We start from the raw sequence: 19,579 nt of genomic DNA on the forward strand, positions 1-19,579 counted from the left end.
GTCATCCCAGTGCAGTTTCCATATTATTTAAAATAGCAAGCTATCTTTGGGTGACATTCGCCTTAGTGATGTGAATTGCAGTTTTCTTTATGATGTCAGAACCGAGTTATTTAGTAAGTGGGAGGGAAGCTATCTTAAGGTACAGAATGTACCTTAACAGGAAGAAACTCAGTTGAACTGAATAAACTAGAGTTTGCATTCCCTCAGTCTCTATTTTTCATCTAATATTACCCCATGCTACTGGAGCTTCAGCCAAGAATTGAATTTTATTCTTTCTGGCCTTGTGATTTCTCTTCAGTAAGAAATGTTCAGGCTTAGACACATTAATAAATGCAAATAAATTTAGCTAGTATTTGCTTGACTGATTCTTAAAGAGGATCAAGAAAGGAACTAGAGAACACTCCTGATAAACTATTTAAAGGAGCACTTTTAAATGGGCAAGGTGGGGGGCACCTGGGTGGCTCACTCGGTTGAGCGTCCGACTTCGGCTCAGGTCAGGATCTCACGGTCTGTGAGTTCGAGCCCCGCGTCGGGCTCTGGGCTGACGGCTCAGAGCCTGGAGCCTGCTTTGAATTCTGTGTCTCCCTCTCTCTCTGACCCTCCCCCATTCATGCTCTGTCTCTCTCTGTCTCAAAAATAAATAAACATTAAAAAAAATTTTTTTTAAATAAAATAAATGGGCAAGGTGGAAGGAATGGCATTTTGCGGTGTTTCGGATACATAATATATTTTAGAGAATGTTCAGAAAAAAAGAAAGTGATCAAACCGTAGTCTTTTAGACATAGATGACATGACAAGGGGTTTGTTTGATACATACTGAACATTTGCAAATTATTTCAATTCACTTCCAGTATAGTAGAGGAAAAGGTTTGTTGAAGAAAAGGTCTTTATAAAGCACGCGGAGGTATTTAGAGCAGATTAGATTTCATTTGTGACGTAAGGGGGAAATACTCAATATTTCTTTTACATGTTAAGCAGCTATTTAATTACCAGCAGGTACACTGCTGCTCCTGTCTCTCGCAGCCAAGCTTGCACTAAGCGTGACAATTCCATGTGCTTTATTAAATGACTTGTTAATGTTAGTCTTCCCCAAAAAAAGGATTTGTGGCGAGAAATGAGTGCCATTGGAAGGGGGCTGGAGGACACCAGTCCTGAAACTCTGCTGCTCAGGAGCACTGCATGGGACTGCTTTACAACAAGCACATCAAGAAAAAGGAATGGGTTCAAACTCAGTATTTCTTATCAGTGTGCAAAAAATAAAATACAAGCCTGTATATAAAATGCAGTTAGTAGAGGGAAGTTTCCGAATGACCCGTGTTTTTAGTGTTTTGTTCACTAACTTGATATGACCTTTCCATATCTTATTTTGCTTGGTTTTCATTCCTTAGGTCTTCTGCCAGTCACAATAAATACTGCAGCCCTGTAGAAGCTAACTGGCACGATTTCCAGGTTGCCCAAAGAGGAAAATAGTGGGATGCTTACTGAATTTGATTAGGGTAGTTTATTTTCTATATCAAGTAACTTCAGTCAAGGAAATTTCACAAACATGAACTACTAAAATCTTAGAGGAAGTGCTTGCAGTGAACCACTAAATCTCAAGGGTTTGCTTTAACCTCAGAGGTAATTCTATCTTTATAGTTAATCAGTGACATAGCTAAGAATTCAAGAGAAAAATATCCCTTTTTGCCAGAATTGTCTGTAGATGTTTAAATTCAAATAAACAAGAAAAGCAAATGATCCAAAGATAGTGGTCTTTGAGTTTCATTGGAATTCATAAAAGTCTTCTCTTTAAATAGTGCTGCTTTTGGACTAGCCCAATACCCTTAGACGTTGAGTTGATGGGTAAACGGTTATTTTAGGTGTTCTACTGGTTAAGTGGAGTCCTTGAGAGGTTACGAACTAGAAGGAGACAATATGAGGTGAAGCTGGGCCAGAAAGTTTTCTCTTTTCTCGAATTGATGTGATACACCAAGTTTTCAGGGAGAGTGCCCTTGAATTTACATGGCCTAACAGCAGGTCAGACAGTCCCATCTATTCACGCCATGACCCTGCAAGCCCTTTCACCTCTCTGAGCCCAGCAACAAAAGGAGGCCTCTGGCACTTTCCCTATTTATGCCATGTTTGTCACGAGACCATGGTCAGCTAAAAGATAAAAAAAGCTACTTTATATAAAAGAAAATCATTATACAAGAAAAATATAGTATGTTTTATTTTCATAACATAAAAGTGACTAAATTCAAACCATCCTACTTACCCAAATTGCTTAAACATGGCCAAGCAGTGCTATCTGGTCATTTTTCACACTTACATATGAAAAATTCATCATTAATATATCAGTACCATGACTGAATCTACGGCTTTGAAGTCTTGGAAGCAAATTACAGGTTACAGATTGGCTTGCTCTTGGGATTTAAATAATGTGCTCTGTGGAATTAATAATTGTATAAGAAATATTTGCTGAATGAAGTAATGAATGAACAAAGCTTGTGCACAGAAATAAATCCAACTCTAGATGCCAGAGATGCAGGAAAGTTCATTGCCTTTTTTTTTTTTTTACAGAAAATGCCATTTAACAGAGATTTGAATTTCCATTATTAGACAACTTTATGTAAGTTAAGGCATATCTCCTTAAAAGTCTATAAAAATACATAGTAGAGGGGCAGCTGGGTGGCTCAGTTGGTTAAGTGCCCGACTCTTGATTTTGGCTCAGGTCATGATCTCACGGTTCAAGCCCCACATCGAGTTCCACACTGACAGCACAGACCCTACTTGGGGTTCTCTCTCTGTGTCGGTCTGTCTCTGCCCCTCCCCGACTTGTGCTCTCTTTCTCTCAAAGTAAATAAATAAAAACTTTTAAAAAAATACAGGGTCCCTTGGTGACTCAGTCAAGCATCTAACTTCAAGCCAGGTCATGATCTCACAGTTCATGAGTTCAAGTCCTACTTAGGGTGAATCTGTGCCCTGCTTCAGGTAAGCTCGAGCCCTGCTTCAGATGAGCCCCCACTTCACTCTCTCTCTCTCTCTCTCCCTTTCTCTCTCTGCCTCTCGCTCACTTACACCTTCTATCTCTCTCTCAAAAAAAAATACATATTTGATACAATGCCTTCATTCATTCTTGATGTTTGCTTACTATTTCAAACAGGAAATACTAAACGAAATGTTGAAAGAGGTCGATCACTCTGATTCCTGGATCTTGGTAACTTAGACAGACTGCATGTCCAAGTGTATTTCTGACCGTCATGCAGGAAGAACTACCTTAAAAACACCATTTTTTTCTTAAAAATCACCATTTTTTTTCATAGAAATGAATAGTTTTATTTATTTTTGTTTATTTATTTTTAATGTATCAACTTTATTTTTTTTTCATTTTTTTAACGTTTATTTATTTTTGAGACAGAGAGAGACAGAGCATGAACGGGGGAGGTCAGAGAGAGAGGGAGACACAGAATATGAAACAGGCTCCAGGCTCTGAGCCATCAGCACAGAGCCTGACGCGGGGCTTGAACTCACGAACCGCGAGATCATGACCTGAGCCGAAGTCGGACACTTAACCGACTGAGCCACCCAGGCGCCCCAGAAATGAATAGTTTTAAATGCTTATTCACATACCAGTCAAGACTTGTGTGCAAAGAACTCAAAATGAATGTAATTATGCTCTGGTCTTATCACTCTTACTCATGGAATACTAAGGAAATCTGTTAAGTAGGAAGATTTAGTAAAAGATTTCACAGTACAATAGTTACAGTAAAGTTGGCTTTTTAAATGTGAATAAACTATTCCAGTAGATGTCTAAAAATAAGGAAAAAGTCTTAGTTGGCATTCTACTCTGCCAGCTCTGCAGAATAGCACACCATTCTGGCTTGGAATCTTAAAACACACACACACACGCACACGCGCACACACACACACACACACACACACACTGAGTCATTTGTAAATAATACAAACTTGGGAAGTTTCTAACGGTAGAAATTTAGTAAAATTTAGTTCACAATACTTAGATGTTTACTACAGTTATCTATAGCTAGGCTCAAAGTTCAGTCTTAAAGTTTATTGTCTATGTGACAGTAATCAGTTTGGAGAAGTCTTGAGAATATTTTTGCTACTGTCCTACTTTGCCCTCTATGTATATCACAGAATCTCATTGTGCCTCAGACTAAGTTAAGTTCAGCATATAAGATGATAAATCAATTATTTGGTGCCCTTTGATCACCAGTAGTCTGGGCAGAGCATTCTGGTGACTGCCACTACGTTCCATGAATAAGAAGTCTTGGCTGGAAAGAATCCCTACTTCCTTTCTCTTTGTGACTCAAGTTTTTGCTTTCCTACTGGTCCTCCACAATGGGTTTTCTCTTTACCATCTCCATCTGGAGCCATCTCTACCACCATGAATGGCCTCTACTGGTAGCTGACATGACTCACAATCTTGGTCGAGGACTGAACACTTTTCTCAGGTTGGTTGGAATTATTGAGAGTTTCTTTACAAAGAAATAAAGGGAAATGTGACATCTCTCCTTGTATTAGCCATTGTCTTTGTCTGCCTCAAATGAACTCTTTCCTTTTCTATTAATAGATCTTGGCCTGATTTCAAAGGCAGACACGAAACCCAGCATGGAAAAACCATCTCTGTGGCCTCAGTTCAGATAGAGGCACAGCTAGAGTACATAAATGCTTCCTGAGATTTTGTATCTAAAGCTTGTGAGCACACTTTTCATCTCTGGGGGGTGGAAATCATGGAGTGTGAAGCCCGTGCTGCAATATGGTTGTGATCTCCATTCAGTATGGTGAAGAAAGGAAGAAAATCCATCTGTAGAAGGAGAGTATGAAGCCAAATAGAAAATGCATAGAGAAAGAGAAAGGGAGAGAATTCCAATTTTGTTTAAGGCCCAAGGCCAGCTCTTCCATCACCCTTCTGTGAGCCAATAAATTCCTCCTTTTAACTTAAGTTTGTGAGAGATGATTTCTGTCACTTGTAACCAAGAGTGTTGACCATTAACCACAAAGTATTAGAAAACCAATGAAATAAAAGACTACAGAACACAGTTTTTTTTTTTTTTAGGTGAGAATAACAAAAGTTTGCCTGAAACTTAACATCTTAACCTGCAAACTGTATTCACCAGACTTACAAGTTTTGTTTTTGTTTTTTAACCTCACTAATTCACTCAGACTTGAGTATTTAATCAGACAACTCAATATTTGGTCCCAAACTAATTAAGGTTGTCACTTTTTGTTAGTGTACAGAGCGATTCCAAGTACTTTGCAGATCTTTCCATTCATTCGTACCTTCACTTATTTGTCAAGGTCAATGTTCTAGGCGCTATAGTTACAAATAAGAAACAGAACAGCCAACTCTAAGAGCTCATAGTCTAGTGAGGGCATAACACCGATGGATGTTACGGGAATGCAGGAGGGTCCAGCTAGTGCTCTGGGTGGGTGGAGAAGTCCGGAAAACTTTACATAGGAGGTGACACTTGAGCAATGTCACAAAGAAGGAGTGGCTCTTTTGCAGCAGTGCCTTTCCACAGTTGTCACTTTCTCACCCTTTCCATTTCTGCATTTGAAAATGGAGACACTTAGAACATTAGAAATGGCCTCAGTGCCAATAATTGGAGTTAAGAAAATTTTGGCTTGACCCATAACATGAACAGGTGAGAAAGACTGCAATGCTCAAAAACAGATTTTATGCTATAAAAACTGGAATCAGATGAAACAACATGAAAATTAAGATGAATAGAGGAAAGATCTGTTTTGTATTTCTGGGTAGAATTTGGATTTTTCGTTCCAGGTCCACTTTTTAAACATTATTAATAATTCTGAAGGCCCTGCATAGGTCCAGGAACATTGCCAGAATTTCAAGGCATGAAACTATGAGTTTCTTCACCATGGTTTTTTAATCATTTCAGTTCTGAAATTAACCTTCCACAGGCTGTTCACATTAGTAACTAGTAATTCATATTAGTTGACCAAAAGGCAAACTTTCAGATGATGGTACTGTTTTGAAGTTTTAGCTCTTCTCAAGGACGTAATCACTCACATGCTATCGAAATTGAACTAGCAATCAAAATAACTGTTAGGAGCCTCAGAGTTTGTATGTTGCTTGTTTCTTTTAAGCCCAGCAAAATATGCCTACATTTTAAGTGAATGGTCTTGCCTTCAATTTTGTTATTGTATTATCTCTTAGGACTGCATCTTGATAAAATGAAATCGAGTTTTAAAAGTGACTTAGGTGTCTATGGATTAAAATTGTTCATATATTTCAAGATTTTCTTCACTGTCAAAGATAGGACAATTACTGTGACTTGTTGTGTGAGCTCCGGGAGAAACTCTTCATGCACACATCATTTTTATGACATCATTCGCATTAAGAATAGGAAGGAAGTGATTCAAAGGGAACTGGATACTATTCAGACATACCAAAGAGGTGGAGAGAATATTGCAGAAGGCTGACCAAAAAGAAAGAACAGCAGACAAAACAAATAACAGAAAAAAAGGAACACACCTTTGTGTTTATATTCAAAAACTTAAGAGTCAGTATGTTTCTACGGAGAAAGGTAGCAAAAGAGGTCCAGAGGTTATGATTGACTACGTCTAAAATAGAAACACTTTCCAATACCACCACCAATTTATCAGCTTATTTTACGACACAAGCATGTATTTTACAAAAGCATTCTGGGGCAATACTGATTTTGTCTGAATTCATTAGAGTCATCTTTTCATATGCTGTAAGTCACTTAATATCCCAAAGGAACCGGTGCTAACAGAATAGATTCTTTTCACAATAATTTCCCACCCAGTCTCATATTATCTCTTTTCTCTATGCTAACTGCTTATTTTCTGGAACACTGAGTTCATTGCACAAGGTCAACGCTCTGCCAGTAAGCGGTTAAGGCCAGAGTGACCTTGCCCTTTTTCTTCTATCACAGGATTACACGGCATGTTTGGCAGATTGCTAAACTAAATAATGTGACATATGCATATTTTTCAAATTGTCTACAGTCTGTAGACAAATTACTACAATTTTGATTTTTTGGGTGATTTTCCATCAAGATTAAGGTGAAACATCCTTAATAAAGTTTTGTACCCAGGGGCGTCTGGGTGGCTCAGTCGGTTAAGCATCTGACCGCGACTCAGGTCATGATTTCATGGTTCACAGGTTCGAGCCCCACATCAGGTTCTGTGCTGACAGCTCAGAGCCTGGAGCCTGCAGCCTGTTTGATGGATTCTGTGTTTCCCTCTCTCTCTTCCCCTCCCCAACTCGTACTCCAACTCTCCCTCTCAAAAATAAGTAAAACATTAAAAAAAAAAATTTTAAATAAATAAATAAAGTATTGTACCAAACCGCAGTTCTGGTTAAGTCTACCAGTGTTTGCCTCTGCTCACTGATTAGTAGGACCATGATTTTTTTTTTTTTTTAGAATAACTTTTTATTTTCTAATTTAACAGCCTCAGGGTCTAATCTCTTCATATTTTTCAGGGTAAAAACAGCTTTAAATGTTTCAATGTAGACTATACATAGAAACTATAGTTTCTACTATGAATAAAAATAATGATTTGGTATACATTTGAACCTCCATTTTCTACCTTTGTTTATTGCCTAGGTTCAGATATTTAAGTGTAGTCACATGAAATTCAAGCTCAATTAAAACTTTTGACAGTGTTAGTAAATAAGTGTTTGGTAGCTTACTATCAATTAACTTTCAATACAGTCTTGTGTAGATTTAAAAAAAATCACCATCCTAGGGGCGTCTGGGTGGCTCAGTCGATTAAGCATCTGACTCTTGGTTTCTGCCCAGGTCATGATCTTATGGTTTCGTGGGTTCGAGCCCCCCGCATCAGGCTCTATGCTGACAGTGCAGAGCCTGCCTGGGATTCTCTCTCTCTCATTCTCTCTCTCTGCCCCCTCTCTGCTCTCTCTCTCAAAATAAGTAAATAAACTTAAAAAAAATCACTATTTTTCAAGAATACCCACTTTTTCCAAAGAACATGAATATACATTTATGACAGTAAATTAGGAGAAAGGACAAGAGCAAATGAATTTTTGAAAGTTCTGTTTGCTTTGGAGATTCTAAAGATAGTTGAGAAATTTAATTTGGAATTTTTCAGTTTCAATAGGATGTCTTAAGTTATCACGAGATTATCACTTCCACATGTGTGGCTAGTATTTCTGGACTAATATTTTAGGGTGCCTGAAAGAGATTCACTTCAGAAAACAATGGTGATTCCAGGCTAATGAAAGGTTTCAAGGGTCAGAAGTCAGGAGATTATTACTCTTCTCTCCAGCTCTATTATTGATCCGATATGCAAACTTCAGGAAATTATTTTATCCTTCTCCCAAGTATTGGTTTGATATAAAAAACAAAATCATATTAGCAGTCCGAAACGTCATGTTCTTGTAAGCAGTTCTTTATAATCACCGTTTGTCACGTGAGAACAGTTTACATACTGTTACTGGGAATCTTCACCAGTAGAGTCATTTTCCCATTTCTTCAAAACCTTATCTAGAAATGCTGGAATATCCGTTCTTCAGAAAGCAGATAAATCTTGTCGCCATGCCAACCAAAACTAATGTTATGGGAGATAAATGTGGTAATGTCCATACTTCTTTCTTTAAAGGGCACTTTAGCCTTTCCTGGTACTTGATGTGTTCTGCACAATGAAAATGAACGCCCATAGCTCCACAAGGAGCTGTAATGTCATTGCTCTTGGCTGCCACAAAGTGGCAGTGTGCCCACTAACTTCCCCATTACTGAAGCCAACCTTGGTCTTCAGAATGAACCAGGCTAAGAGAACTACACCTCAAGTTTAGGGTTGCCAGACAAAACACAGGAAGCCCGGTTAAATTTAAATTTCAGATAAACAGCAACATACTTATACTAAAAAATTATTCAGTGTTTATCTGAAATGCAAATTTAACTGAGTGTCCTGTATTTTGAAGTGCCAAATCTAGCAACTCTACTGTGTAAGTTTGACTCTTGCAATCATGCAACCTTCTTAAGTTGAAATATACTTATCTTCAATGTATTAGGTAGTTATCCAAATCTACTGAATTATGGAAACACTTTAGTTAGGGGTGTCTATATTTCCCTCTTCCACTTGACTTCCATTTACCACATAGTACCTGACCCACATTTTTACTCATAAAAATGAATGTAGTTGAAGGCATATTTGTAGTACATTTGAATGCTGGCTACATCGTGGCTATTACATTAACAAGCATGTACTGATCACACAATACATACTTTAGAAAAACGTGCACCAAAGAAGTTAGAAAAGATGGTAAAGAAGGGGCAGAAATTGACCTGAATCTTGGGGGTGAGGGTGGAGAAGAAAAACTTAAATGAAGAGAATGAATACAAGAAACTTTTGAAGGGCAGGTATTTTCATAGCAAATTAAATTTTCATAGCATAAAATTAAAATATTTATGAAAATCTTAAAGGTTTAGTCCAAGGAACCAGTTAGAATATTGGACAATTAACATGATTTATTCATTCATTCTCGTGCCCAAATAATCTTGGCATATATCATATATACTCAATAATGAAATAATTGAATTATTTCAAAAAATAAGAATGATACTGAGCTTGATTGCACTTAGTTTTCCATTTTTAATTCACTTGAAATTTTCTCCTTTATTTTAATGAAATCACTTCAAGCCTTATCAAATTTCAGCAGAACTCAATCTGGCTTTTATTATAACAGTCCTATGTAATTTTTTTATGTATAAAATTATGTATATTAGTTGTTTACTCCAGTGTACTGGGTTTAGAATAGAATTTGTCTTTCTTTGTCTAATGTATTCAAAAGTCAGTTTAAATTTAAATACAGATTTTAACTTAATACAAAGTGTCCCATAAAATTCTGCCTTTAATCTCACTCGCTCTACCAGAAATCTTGCATCGAAGATGTGGTTCATGAGTTTTTGCTTCCTTTTTTCAAGGGACTGAAAATTATGTACTCAACCTGACCTATAAGAATGCATGTATCTCTGCTTCCCACTCTCATCAAGTACATTCTGTGCAGAAGGGCTCCGCTTTTTACAAATTTACAGGATAAGCAAATCATCTATTTCTTATGATAAGGAGAGATAGTGAATGAAAATCTATAATTGCTATATTCTGCATAGTGAATAAGTAACAAATCTACCTCAAGCTACACATATTGTCTAATGCAACCTAGCTATAAGCAAACACCTTATGCTGTTGATTTATATTACAGCAAAAAGTATGTACTGTAGCTAATCAATAATTTTATTACTTTTTGGAAATTTATGCTATATTTCACCATTTCAACAATCTATATTAGGTAAAGCCTTTTTACCTTGAGCAAAGTATTATAGAGTTTATTATCATCAGCATCTCATTTTTGGGGTGTATGTACCAGATATTCTGCTGGGTGCTATACCAAAAAAAAAAAAAATGCATTTTTACAATTCACTTCTTTCTAACAGATTTTTAAGTGACTTACAAACATAAAGTTAAAAGAGGTTATGATTACTGATATAGTTACAGTTACAATGAGCTGATGGTCTTCAACGGTTGCTAACAGGGATTAGCTCGTGTGGTTCAAAGCTCTCTAGTGAAGAAAGCAAAACAGGAAACCTGAGTGGTTCCAGGAATGGCAGAGAGGTAGAGTTATGTTCTCTAGCATGGAACCTTATTTATAAATATTCCAAATTGCTAACTAATGGCAAATTTACACATTTTGATGATACACAGAACAGAAAATAAGATTAAAATTTTCTTACGGAAATCAAGTACTCTTCAGAGTAACTGAGTAAATGAGAATCCAACTTTGTGTGAAGGAGGGCAAGGGAACAGGATGTAAGATGACAATGTTTATATCTCATTCATGGATACTGTAATAGAAACACAGGATATTTCAATAGTACAGTAAATGGACAGAGCTTGATAAGAAGCAAAGAATATTTAAATCCAGATGAGAATGGCCGAGTAAAGAAAGGAAAGACTACTGTATGGTGGTAAAGAGCGTGTCAGAAAAAAAAGACCTAATTCTTCTGATACATGAAAGTTTCTATAAATCAATAAGAATAAAACCAAAACCCTGAAAAATAAGCAAAAAACATGTACAGATAGTGCGCTGAAGCAGAAATAGAAATAACTCATCTAAAAAGATGGTCATCCTCACTCGTCTTAAGAGAAGCGCAATTAAAACCATGAGATAACATTTTTCATCATCAAACTGCTAGGAGCACAACAGTTACGAGGACACTAAAGACAAGAGATACACAGAAAGCAAGATAAAATGACAGTAGCAGTGAAGGAGGAGACAGCTATTGTAGATGGTGTGGACCATTCTGATTGAGGTGGGAGTGGAGGGTAGGAGAAAGGAGGAAGTGAATGAAAGCAAACAATGAGTATAGATGGCTTTGTTGATGTATTTTTGCTATAAACGAGACGAGAAGGATAGTAACTACAGGGGAGTAAGGAGTAAAAAGAGTTTTGTTTATTATGAAATGAACGAGAAATGTGTAGAATGTGTATAGTATGCTACCATTTGTGTGTTCTGAGTTTTAATAGATAGATGAAAGACAGAGAGAGAGAGAGAGATGCTTGTGCATGCAAATATGTAAAGAATATTTCTGGAAGGATTCACATAAGGAAATTAGGTAGCTAAAAGACAAGAGGTAGAAGATCATTTCCTTTTTTGCTTTTCAATTTCATGCCATATTCTTGAATCATCCATACAGAAAGAAAACAATTCACTATTTAAAATACCATACAAAGGGGTGCCTGAGTGGCTCAGTCGGTTGGGCATCAGACTCTGGATTTCAACTGGGGTAATGGTCTCATGGTTTGAGATCAGCCTTGTGCTGTGCTCTATGCTGCCAGCGCTGAACCGGCTTGGGATTCTCTCTCTCTCCCTCTCTGCCCCTCTTGTTTTCTCTCTCTCTCTCTCTCTCAAAATAAATAAGCTTCAAAAATAATTTTTAAAAATATTATATAAATTGTGCTCAACTGTGAACATGATTTAATTGTTCTCCATTCAAGTTGCATCTTACAAATTAATTTAGAAATGTTGAAAATCATGTTTATATTTTTTTAATTTAAAAATTTTTTTAAATTAGTTTCATTGCATTAAGAAAACAATAATCAGAAAATTTCATTAACCTTCAAGTTCCATGTGGACTTTATTAGCTAATAAATATTTTCTAAATCCTAATCTATCAGCATAAGTCAAAATACATTTTCACAATTGTTGTGGGTTGAGTTGTGTCCCCAGAAATGATATATGTTCAAGTCCTAACCCTCAGTATGTGTGAATATGACCTTACTTGTAAATCAGGTCTTTGTTGATATAATCAAAGTAAGAGGAGGTCGTATTGAATTTGAGTGGGCCCAAACCTATGACTGGTGTCCACATAAGACAAGGGGACTTTGGACACAGAGATACACAGAGATAATGCCATGTAACAGTGAAAACCAAAACTGCAATGATGCAGCCTCAAGCCAACGAATGGTAAGGATTGCCAGCAACCAGCAAAAACTAAGAGAGGCAAGGAAGGGTTTTTCCCAAGAGTTTTTAGTGAGACCATGGCCTACCAACACCTTGATTTTGGACTCCAGACCAAAAACTGTGAGAGAATAGCTTTCTTTTGTTTTAAACCCAGTCTGTGTTATTTGGCTACAGCAGCCCCAAAACTAATACAATAAAGTGATATTTCATGAATGATGTGGGAAAATGTGTCTTGGAAAAGTAGTTTAGATTTCAGGAATATGAGATCATATGCATTCACAGAAAACAGAGATTAGAGTAAGTATAGAATATCTTTTAAAGGAGCAAGATAAATTGTTCCAAATCTAACCGGATGATTTGAATACAAAAGATAAAAAAAAAAAGATAATTGATACAGGGCAGCTCTGTACATACGAGTGAAATAGATATAAAGGTGAATACTCATTTCTCACATGACAAAGATGGTAAATAGATAAAAGAAAGAAAAGACTGTTTCGCAGACATAGGACTTTGTGATTCAGACCGACTCTTCTGAGAGTTTGTCTATTAAACAATCTGACCCAAAGAAAGCACAAATGTCTTTATTCATGTGGAAGGAGTATGTTCATGTTGGGAAAGGTGTTGCCAACAAAATACTGAATACTTCAGAATTTAAAAAAATTATGCAACTGCAATGGCTCAGTGTTTTACACAGGGGCAATGAGTAATTGCTGTTCTGTGTTTATTTTTAGATAAAAGATCTGCAGCTATAGAACCCTTCTCCATGACATTTTCACAGAACACACTATTTAAGATTTACATCATTTCATCACTCAAGGTAATTTATTTCTTAAGAATACCATAAAATCTATTTAAGTCATTTCCTGTCTCCCAATGAAATGAAAGGCATCTCTAAAGGGATTTCAGTGTATCCTTTTGAGTGTGTGTGTTTTATATTTTTGCATTTTCCCAGGAAGAAATGGAGACAGTGACTCAATTAATACCTTATGCTTATTCTCTCATTATTCCATTCTTGGTTTCAGCAATTATTTGAAATAAATGGAGGCTGTTTGCTCAACTCTCTTAGGCTGGTGCTTATTAAATAATAGCCCTGGTCTGCCCTATGTTGTTCTTGTAGTCCAGTCATGAATAAATAGGACTCCAGCTCTCATTCAAAGGAAGCTTTGGAAATGACTCTTATTTATTTCTGCTAACATTACAAAGAGAGAGAGAGAAACTATTGACAGTGATAAAAAAAAAAATTAAAGTCTATGCAGTCTTAATATACTGATGAAGATCCTTAAGTATTTATTTGAAGATGAGAAACTGTTAACTCATCACAGACAGTGGATTGGGTCTGAGGATTAAGATTCCCTGACCCCAAATTGTCAAGCGTTCCTGACTAAGATACTCAAACAATCTAGGAATTAACACTCACTTTTAAAAAAAAAATTTTTTTTTAACGTTTATTTATTCTTGAGAGACCAAGAGAGACAGAGCACAAGAGGGGGAGGAACAGAGAGAGGGAGGGAGACACAGAATCTGAAGCAGGCTCCAGGCTCTGAGCTGTCAGCACAGAGCCCGAAGCAGGGCCCGAACCCAGGGACCTCCAGACCATGACCTGAGCTGAAGTCGGATGCCCAACTGACTGAGCCACCCAGGCCCCCCAACACTCACTTTTTCTGTTTGTTAAGATAATTGTGGATTCACAGGCAGTTGGAAAAAAATAATACAAAGAGATCATTTATACCCTTTACCCAGTTTTTTCCTTTGTATAATGCTGCAGTATATCACAACCGCTATATCGATATTAATGCAGCCCAGTGATCTTACATTTCTCCAGTTTTACTGGTACGTGTGTGTGTGTGTGTGTGTGTGTGTGTGTGTGTGTGTGTGTGTAATTATATATGATTTTATCACATGTGTAAGTTATGCAGTTTACCATCACAGTCAAGATGCTGGAAATTTCTGTCACCAGAAGGATCCTTCATGTTGCTCTTTTAAACCAAACCCGCCTCTCTCCTGCCACACCTCCAGCTTTTCCCCGATTCTCATCCCTAATCCCTGACTACCACAAATCTGCTCTCCATTTTGACAATTTTGTTATCTCAAGATATTGTATTAATGGATTCATGCGGTACATAAACTTTAGAGATTAGCTTTTTTCTCCCTGAACGTTCAAGCAAGTTGTTGCATGTATCAAAAGCTTGTTCCTTTCCTTTGCTATGGTTTGACTCTACCATAGTTTTATTAGCCACTTACCTGTTGAACATCTGCACTGTTTCCAGTTTGGGACAATTATGAATAAAGCTGCCGCGAACAATCGTGCATAGGTTTTTATGTAAACGTGTATTTGTTTCTCTGGGATAAACACTCAGGAGTGTAATTGGTTGGTAAGAGACATTGGCATATTTAATTTTATAAGAATCTTCCAAACTTTTTCCCATAGTAACCTACCATTTTACATTCCCACCAGCAATACATGAGTGATCTAGTGTATTCTAGTCACAGCCAGCATTAGATATGGTCACTATTTTTTATTTCAGTCATCATGCTAGATTTATATTGATGTATCTTTGAAGTTTTAATTTGCGTTTACCTGATGGCTAATGAGACTGACATCTTTTCATGTGCTTATTTGCCAAGTGTGTGTCCTCCTGATGCAATGTCTGTTCGTGTCTTTTGACAATTTTCTAGTTGGATCACTTGCTTTCTTACTGCTTTTTAAATTTGCCGTATAATTAAAATACAATGTTATATTGGTTTCAGAGGTACATTATAGTCATTGAACAGTTCTATACATTACTCGGCACTCATCACCATAAGTCTACTTTTAATCACCTTCACCTCTTTGACCCATTCCCCCATTAGTTTGGTATCCATTAGTTTGTTTGTTATAGTTAAGAGTCTGGTTTTTCTGTTTGTCTCTTTTTTTTTCATTGTTTATTTGTTTTGTTTCTTAAATTCCATGCATGAGTAAAATCATATGGTATTTGTCATTCTCTGACTAACTTACTTCACTTGCCATTATACCCTCTACATCCAACCATTTGCTGCAAATGGCAAGATTTCATAATTTTTTATGGCTGAGTAATATTCCAATGTGTATGTATACTGCTTCTTTATCCATTCATCTATAAATGGACATTTGGGTTGCTTCCATATTTATGCTATTCTAAATAATGCTGCAGTAAACATAGGGGTGCATATAACCTTTTAAAAGAATGTTTTTGTATTCCCTGGGTAAATAACCAGTAGTGGAATTACTAGATGATACACTAGATCTACTTTTAATTTTTTAAAGAATTTCCATACTGTTTTACCTGGTGGCTGCACCAGTTTGCATTCCTACCAACAACACACAAGGATTCTTTTTGCTCCACATCCTCACCAATACTTGCTATTTCTTATGCTTTTGATTTTAGTCATTCTGACATGTGTGAGGTGTTATCTCGTGTGATTTTGATTTGCATTCCCTTGATGGTGAATGACGTTGAGCATCTTTTCTTGTGTCTGTTGGCCATCTGGATGTCTTTTGGGGAAACATTTGTCCATGTCTTCTGCCCATTTTTGAATTGGATTATTTGGTTTTTTGGTGCTCTTTATATATTTTGGATACTAACCCTTTGTTGGATATGTCATTTGCAAATATCTTCTCCCACTCAGTAGATTGTCTTTTAGTTTTGCTGATTGTTTCCTTTGCTGTGCAGAAGCTTTTTTATTTTGATGTAGCTCCAATAGCTTATTTTTGCTTTTATTTCCCTTGCCTCAGGAGACGTACCTAGAAAATTGTTATTACAGTTGATGTCAGAGCAATTATTGCCTGTGTTCTCATCCAGGATATTTATGGTTCCGGGTCTCACATTTAGGTCTCTGATCCATTTTTGTGTATGGTATGAGAGAGGGTCCATTTTCATACTTTTGCATGTAGCTGCCTAGCTTTCCCAACACAGTTTATTGAAGAGACTATCTTTTCCCCATCGCATATTCTTACCTCCCTGTCAAAGACTAATTGACCATATAACCATAGGTTTATTTCTAGGCTCTCTATTCTGTTGCATTGATCCAAGGGTCTATTTTGTGCCAGTACCATACTATTTTGATGACTGTAGCTTTGTATTATATCTTGAAATCTGGGATTACGATACATTCAGTTTTGTTCTTCTTTTTCAAGATTTCTTTGGCTATTGTGATCTTTTTTGGTTCCATACAAATTTTACAATTGTTAGTTCTAGATCTGTGAAAAATGCTGATGGTATTTTAGTAGGGATTGCATTAAATGTGTAGGTTGCTTTGGGTAGTATGGATATTTTAACAATATTTGTTCTTCCAATCCGTGAACATAGCATATCTTTCCATTTGTTTGTGTCGTCTTCAATTTCTTTCGTCAATGTTTTATAATTTACAGAGTACAGGCCTTTCACTTCCTTTGTTCAATTTATTCCTAGGTATTTTTGTTGGTGGTGGTGGTGCAAATATAAATGGGATTATTGATTTCTCTTTCTGCTGCTTCATTATTAGCGTAGAGAAATGCAACAGATTTCTGTATATTGATTTTGTATCATGCAAATTTACTGAATTTATTTATCAGTTCTAGTAGTTTTTTGGTGGCATCTTTAGGGTTTTCTGTATATAGTGTCATGTCATCTACAAATAGTGAAAGTTTTACTTCTTCCTTACCAATTTGGATGCCTTTATTTCTTTTTGTTGTCTGATTGCTGTGGCTAGGACTTTAAATACTATGTTGAATAAAAGTGGTGAGAGAGAACATATTTTTTGTTGTTGTTTTTCCTGATTCCATTTCATTGGTGGTAATTGGTCTGTTCAGATTTTCTATTTCTTCCTAATTCAGTTTTGGTAGTCTATGTTTCTGGAATTTATCCATGTCTTCTAAGTTGTCCAATTTTTTGGCATAAAATTTTTCACAATATTTCCTTAAAATATGTTGTATTTCTGTGGTATTGGTTGTTATTTCTCCTTTTTTATTTCTGATTTTGTATATTTGAGTCCTCTATCATTTTGGTTTTTTGATGAGTCTGGCTAAAGATTATCAATTTTGTTGATCTCTTCAAAGAAGCATCTCCTGGATTCATTGATCTATTCTAACCATTTTTTAGTTTCTCGTTTGTTTGTTGCTTTATTATTCCCTTCCTTTTGCTGGTTTGGGATGTTGCTTGTTGTTCTTTTTCTTTCTCTAGCTCCCTTAGGTGTAAGGTTAGGTTGTTTATTTGAGGTTTTTCTTGCTTCTTAAGGTGTGCCTGTATTGCTCATGAATTTCCCTCTTAGAACAGCTTTTGCTGTGTCCCAAAGATGTTAGACCATTGGGTTTTCATTTTCATTTGTCTCCGTGTATTTTTTAGTTTCCTCTTTGATTACTGGTTGACCCATCAATTGTTTAGTAGCGTGTTATTTAACATCTATATATTTGTATTCTTTCCAAATTTTTTCTTGTGGTTGATTTCTAGTGTTGTGGTCAAAAAGTTGCATGGTATGATTTCAGTCTTTTTAAATTTGTTCATACTTGTTTTGTGACATAACATGTGATCTGTAATGGAGACATTTCATGTGTACTTGAAAAGGTTGTATTCTGCTGTTTTAAGATGGAATGTTCTGAATATATCTGTTAGATCCAATATATCTGGTTCAATGTGTTATTCAAAGCCACTATTCCCTTGTCGGTTTTCTATTTGGATGGTCTCTCCATTGATGTAAGTAGGGTGTTAAAGTCCCCTACTATTATTGTACTAATATGAATTTCTTCCTTTATGTTTGCTAATAGCAGCTTTATGTGTGTGGGTGCTCTCATGTTGAGCGTGTAAATATTTACAATTGCTATTTCTTCTTGTTGGATTGTTCTTTTTCTGATTATTCAGTGTTGTTCTTTGTGTCTTATTACAGTCTTTGCTTTAAACTCTATTTTGTCCAATATTAAGTATTGCTACCCCAACTTTCTTTTCATTTCCATTTGCATGATAATTCCATCCCTTTATTTTTAATCTGTATGTAACTTTAGGTCTGAAATGAGTCTCCTGTAGGCAGTGTATAAATTGGTCCTGCTTTTTTATCCATTCTATTACCCAGTGTCTTTTGACTGGTGCATTTAGTCCGTTTACATTCAAAGTAATCATTGATAGGTATGTATTGATTGACATTTTGTACTTGTTTAATGATTATTTTCATATTTCTTCTCTGTTCCTTTTTCTCCAGCTCTCTTCCCTCCAGGTTTGCTGGCATTCTTTAGTGATGTACTTGGATTCTTTACTGTTTATTTTTTGGACATCTATTACTGGTTCGATTAGTGGTTACCACTAGGCTTATATATGCATCTTAACATCTTATGCATATGGCAGTCTATATAAAGTTGATGGTTGCTTAAGTTCAAACCATTCTTTTTTTTTTAATTTTTTTAATGTTCATTTATTTTTGAGAGAGAGAGAGACAGAGCATGAGCTGGGGGGTGGGGGGTGGATAGAGAGGGAGGAGACACAGAATCTGAAGCAGGCTCCAGGCTCTGAGCTGTCAGCACTGAGCCTGATGCGGGGCTCGAACCCACGAACTGTGAGATCATGACGTGAACTGAAGTCGGACACTCAACTGACTGAGCCACCCAGATGCCCCAAGTTCGAACCATTCTAAAAGCACTAAATGTTTATCCCTCTCTCCCACATTTTAGATACATGATGTCATATTTTGCATCCTTTTATTTTGTGAATCCCTTGACTGATTTTTATAGGTAAACCTAGTTTTATTGCTTTTGTGCTTCCTACTTTTCTTACTCCCACTTGTGGTCTTTCCTTTCCACTTACAGTGCCCCTTTTAACGTATCTTGTAAGGCTGGTTTAATGGTAGTGCATTCCTTTAACTTTTGTTTGTTTGGGAAACTCTATCTATGCTTCTATTCTGAATGATAACCTTGTTGGATAGAGTATTCTTGGCTGTGGATTTTTCCCTGTTAGCACTTTAAATGTATCATGGCACTCCCTTCTGGCCTACAATGTTTCTGCTGAAAAATCAACTGATAGCTTTGTGGGGTTTCCCTTATATGTATTTTCTTTTCTCCTGCTTTGAAAATTCTTTATCACTACTTTTTGCCATTTTAATTACTATGTGTGTTGATGCTGACCT

Source organism: Panthera tigris, chromosome F2, assembly GCF_018350195.1.
Source record: "Panthera tigris isolate Pti1 chromosome F2, P.tigris_Pti1_mat1.1, whole genome shotgun sequence".
Classification (NCBI taxonomy): Eukaryota; Metazoa; Chordata; class Mammalia; order Carnivora; family Felidae; genus Panthera; species Panthera tigris.